The 5934-nt window shown below is 40.2% G+C and overlaps 1 long non-coding RNA gene across 1 annotated transcript; it reads left to right on the top strand.

Annotated features, from left to right (window-relative positions):
- The first annotated feature begins 883 nt into the window (after positions 1 to 883).
- Positions 884 to 5673, top strand: LOC117473275. Its single transcript, XR_004555019.1, has 2 exons — positions 884 to 913; positions 4266 to 5673. It is a non-coding gene; the product is annotated as an uncharacterized LOC117473275 (long non-coding RNA).
- The last annotated feature ends 261 nt before the right edge of the window (positions 5674 to 5934 follow it).

The raw sequence follows: 5934 nt of genomic DNA, 5'->3' as shown, positions 1-5934 counted from the left end.
CTCTCTCTCTATCTCTTCTCTCTCTCTCTCTCTCTCTCTCTCTCTCTCTCTCCTCTCTCTCCAGATAAGCTGTTTCAGCCCAACATCTCTGTGTCCTCCTCCATGTACGGGGTCTCCGGGGCCCAGCAGCAGGGTTCCAGGTGTTCAGAGGCTCCCACTTCAGCATCAGTTGCTCCATCCAGCCTCAGTACCCAGGAGGCTCCTTCCAGCTCAACTTCACCTCCATCAAACTCAGCAAACAACTACTACTCAGAGCCAGCTGTCAATCACTTGCCCACTTCCTGTTCCCGGGGCAGAGCCCGCCCGACCAGGGAAACTACAGCTGTGTTTATCACGTCTCTGCTTTTTTTCAGGACTTCTCCTCTGAGAGCCGTCTGCTTCGTCACCGTCACAGGTGAGCTGTTAGAGTTTACTGTAGGACAGAGCGTGATGCTCCCCAGGAGACGCTGGTGAGGACTGAGTGTTTTACTGTGAGCCCTGTGAAGCCAGTCACACCCTTACATCACATGTAGCTTTCCAGAGCAAGTACAATAAGTGCAATGAACGTGAGAAGACATGAATCCAGAACAGCAATCCTCCAGTCAGCTTGTAGTTTACATTGGAGTATGCCATGAGTACTGACTGTTTAACAGATACAGCTAGCAGCTTCTCCCTACAGTCCTACTGTTGCTATGAACAGGAAAAAGGCGTTGGGGTTGACTGAAGATCTTAAGAAGATGTAGTTTATTGTAATATAACTGTAGAGAGGAGGTCTCCATGCTGAAGTGGGTTCAGGTCTCTGTGTGTTTGCTGACTCGTTGATGTGATGCTGTCCATGTGTTCTATCAGATCCAGAACCTTTTATCATCCGAGCCGTCGTCCTGCCGCTGCATTCAGCTGCTGGTTGACCGTCGGCCTTTACTTCTACTGCAAGGTAAAGAAAAATGTTGGTTGTTCACTGACTGAATGATAAGGTACTGAAACATGTTGTTGTTCCACTGACTGATGATGAGGGTACTGAAACATGTTGTTGTTCCACTGACTGAATGATGAGGTACTGTGAAACATGTGTTGTTCCACTGACTGAATGATGAGGTACTGAAACATGTTGTTCCACCACTGACTGAATGATAAGGGACTGAAACATGTTGTTGTTCCACTGACTGAATGATAAGGTACTGAAACATGTTGTTGTTCCACTGACTGAATGATAAGGGACTGAAACATGTTGTTGTTCCACTGACAGAATGATAAGGGACTGAAACATGTTGTTGTTCCACTGACTGAATGATAAGGTACTGAAACATGTTGTTGTTCCACCACTGACTGAATGATGAGGGACTGAAACATGTTGTTGTTCCACTGACTGAATGATAAGGGACTGAAACACGTTGTTGTTCCACCACTGACTGAATGATAAGGGACTGAAACACGTTGTTGTTCCACTGACTGAATGATAAGGGACTGAAACACGTTGTTGTTCCACCACTGACTGAATGATGAGGTACTGAAACATGTTGTTGTTCCACTGACTGAATGATAAGGGACTGAAACACGTTGTTGTTCCACTGACTGAATGATAAGGGACTGAAACATGTTGTTGTTCCACTGACTGAATGATAAGGTACTGAAACATGTTGTTGTTCCACCACTGACTGAATGATGAGGGACTGAAACATGTTGTTGTTCCACTGACTGAATGATAAGGGACTGAAACACGTTGTTGTTCCACTGACTGAATGATAAGGTACTGAAACATGTTGTTGTTCCACTGACTGAATGATAAGGGACTGAAACACGTTGTTGTTCCACTGACTGAATGATAAGGGACTGAAACACGTTGTTGTTCCACCACTGACTGAATGATGAGGTACTGAAACATGTTGTTGTTCCACTGACAGAATGATAAGGGACTGAAACGTGTTGTTGTTCCACTGACTGAATGATGAGGGAGACTGAAAGTGTTGTTGTTCCATGACTGAATGATAAGGGACTGAAACACGTTGTGTTCACTGACGGAATGAATGATAAGGTACTGAAACATGTTGTTGTTCCACTGACTGAATGATAAGGGACTGAAACACGTTGTTGTTCCACTGACTGAATGATAAGGGACTGAAACACGTTGTTGTTCCACCACTGACTGAATGATGAGGTACTGAAACATGTTGTTGTTCCACTGACAGAATGATAAGGGACTGAAACATGTTGTTGTTCCACTGACTGAATGATAAGGGACTGAAAAACGTTGTTGTTCCACCACTGACTGAATGATAAGGGACTGAAACACGTTGTTGTTCCACTGACTGAATGATAAGGGACTGAAACACGTTGTTGTTCCACCACTGACTGAATGATAAGGTACTGAAACATGTTGTTGTTCCACTGACTGAATGATAAGGGACTGAAACATGTTGTTGTTCCACCACTGACTGAATGATGAGGGACTGAAACATGTTGTTGTTCCACTGACTGAATGATGAGGGACTGAAACATGTTGTTGTTCCACTGACTGAATGAAAAGGTACTAAACATGTTGTTGTTCCACTGACTGAATGATGAGGTACTGAAACATGTTGTTGTTCCACTGACTGAATGATGAGGGACTGAAACATGTTGTTGTTCCACTGACTGAATGAAAAGGTACTAAAACATGTTGTTGTTCCACTGACTGAATGATGAGGGACTGAAACATGTTGTTGTTCCACTGACTGAATGATGAGGTACTGAAACATGTTGTTGTTCCACTGACTGAATGATGAGGCACTGAAACATGTTGTTGTTCCACCACTGACTGAATGATAAGGTACTGAAACATGTTGTTGTTCCACCACTGACTGAATGATAAGGTACTGAAACATGTTGTTCCACCACTGACTGAATGATGAGGTACTGAAACATGTTGTTGTTCCACTGACTGAATGAAAAGGTACTAAAACATGTTGTTGTTCCACTGACTGAATGATGAGGGACTGAAACATGTTGTTGTTCCACTGACTGAATGATAAGGTACTGAAACATGTTGTTGTTCCACTGACTGAATGATGAGGTACTGAAACATGTTGTTGTTCCACTGACTGAATGATGAGGTACTGAAACATGTTGTTGTTCCACTGACTGAATGATGAGGTACTGAAACATGTTGTTCCACCACTGACTGAATGATAAGGGACTGAAACATGTTGTTGTTCCACCACTGACTGAATGATAAGGGACTGAAACATGTTGTTGTTCCACCACTGACTGAATGATAAGGTACTGAAACATGTTGTTGTTCCACCACTGACTGAATGATAAGGTACTGAAACATGTTGTTGTTCCACCACTGACTGAATGATAAGGTACTGAAACATGTTGTTGTTCCACCACTGACTGAATGATAAGGTACTGAAACATGTTGTTCCACCACTGACTGAATGATGAGGTACTGAAACATGTTGTTGTTCCACTGACTGAATGAAAAGGTACTAAAACATGTTGTTGTTCCACTGACTGAATGATGAGGGACTGAAACATGTTGTTGTTCCACTGACTGAATGATAAGGTACTGAAACATGTTGTTGTTCCACTGACTGAATGATGAGGTACTGAAACATGTTGTTGTTCCACTGACTGAATGATGAGGTACTGAAACATGTTGTTGTTCCACTGACTGAATGAAAAGGTACTAAAACATGTTGTTGTTCCACTGACTGAATGATGAGGGACTGAAACATGTTGTTGTTCCACTGACTGAATGAAAAGGTACTAAAACATGTTGTTGTTCCACTGACTGAATGATGAGGGACTGAAACATGTTGTTGTTCCACTGACTGAATGATGAGGGACTGAAACGTGTTGTTGTTCCACTGACTGAATGATAAGGTACTGAAACATGTTGTTGTTCCACTGACTGAATGATAAGGGACTGAAACGTGTTGTTGTTCCACTGACTGAATGATGAGGGACTGAAACGTGTTGTTGTTCCACTGACTGAATGATAAGGTACTGAAACATGTTGTTGTTCCACTGACTGAATGATAAGGTACTGAAACATGTTGTTGTTCCACTGACTGAATGATAAGGTACTGAAACATGTTGTTGTTCCACTGACTGAATGATAAGGTACTGAAACATGTTGTTGTTCCACTGACTGAATGATAAGGTACTGAAACATGTTGTTGTTCCACTGACTGAATGATAAGGTACTGAAACATGTTGTTGTTCCACTGACTGAATGAAACAGTGTGTGTTATGGAACAGGAGTGATGCAGGAAGTCTCACTGTGTGCTGTCATGTCTCTCCAGGCCACCAGGGGGCGGAGGCCGAGCCGACAGGAGGACATTGAGCTGGATTATGATGACCTGGGTGTTCCTGCTGAAGAGGAAGGAGCTCAGGGAGCAGAGTAGCAGCTCCAAGGAGCTCCTCTCACACACATGGGTTTACCAGCTCTTATAGCTTTTGACCAACGTTAGAAAATATAGCTTTCACTCTGAAAGTCACCAGCAATGTGTGAGTGCCTCATGTTTCCTGACCTCCTGTCAGCTCCAAGCCCATTGGTTCCCACTGAAGATGAAGATCTTTAAAAAACATCACAAGTTAGTTTTATTTAGAAAAGTCAATGCAGTCGGTGCAGTTTGAAACCACAGACACACCAACCCAGGCCGCTCAGGAACTAAGTTGGCCAATGAATGCCATATATTAATGTTCAAATATCCTCTAAAAACAGTGTTACAATACCCAGTGTTTGAATCTAATGTAGTGATTCCTGAGATAACAGGAGGAACGCGTTACAGCGCCACCTAGTGTTGGATTTGTAGACCTCGAGCACAACAACGTTTTTTTATCAACAAATAAGAAAAAGTACAGTTTACAAAATGTTACGTTTTTCACAATAATTCATCTGATCAGCGAGATGGGATATTTGATCCCCTTGTGGGTCACATGGGTCATTTTAGCAGAAGGACCAGATTTAGCTGAACAATATACAAATAGGAATTGAACAAAAGTAAATAGTCCAAACACTTCTTATTTCATAACAATGCTGATTTTATATTGAAAAATGTTATTTCAGAAGAATTCAGCTTGATTTTGGTCTGAAGAGATTGTTTGTAAAAAAAGAGAAATCCGAACTTTTTTTTAGAGAAATCCGATTATATTTGTAAATTGCCAAAATGTATAAGATTTTAACTTTTCTTTCATTTTCTTATTTCACGTGTACTGAGCTCAGTTTTGTAATCATTTTCAATCATTCAGTATTTTTCTTACTTTATATGTATTTGTCTGTATTTCGTAGTAATTTAGCTGTTTTTAAGAACTCCACCTGTTGGAGAGCATTCCCAAATTCATAAGATATTAAATACTAACATGTTGTAATTAAAAATGTACAGCATTTTGTAGAAGTTTCCTTTTTAAAAGGTAATGTGCTTTGTTATGTGATCAATAAATGTGCTTGTTTTTGTATTATTGAGGATTGTACTTATTTCACAAGATGATCAATAATATGTAATCATTACTTTTTGGACTTTTATGAAACATTTGAATTTCTTTAGAATTTCACTTTTTTCAAAGAACTCAGATTATTTTTGTGATTTAGGATTTTCCCAAATTCAGGAGACTAATTATTTCGTACTTAAAATGTTAACATTGTCCGTAAACAAGTGTTGTGATTTTGGAACCGAGAAATGTTTTTGCTTCATAAGAATTTTGATTGATTTTGATTTTGTTGAGACTCGTTTTGTTGAAAAATATTGACCATTATTTCGTAATTTTCTTGATTTTGTTATGAAGAATGTTGCTTTTTTTAACACATTTTTTTGTTGAAGATTTTTCTTGATTTCTTGATGATTTTTGCATCACAAATTCTACTTGAAAAAATTAAGAGTTTGACCAATTTGGTTTCCATGAGATTACGATGAAGCAAATCGTCTTAAATTCTGAACACAGCAGAATCCTCCAGAAATCATGACGATGTTC

Source organism: Trematomus bernacchii, unplaced genomic scaffold (assembly GCF_902827165.1).
Source record: "Trematomus bernacchii unplaced genomic scaffold, fTreBer1.1, whole genome shotgun sequence".
In the NCBI taxonomy this organism is placed as follows: Eukaryota; Metazoa; Chordata; class Actinopteri; order Perciformes; family Nototheniidae; genus Trematomus; species Trematomus bernacchii.
This window is presented reverse-complemented; position numbering and strand designations above follow the sequence as displayed.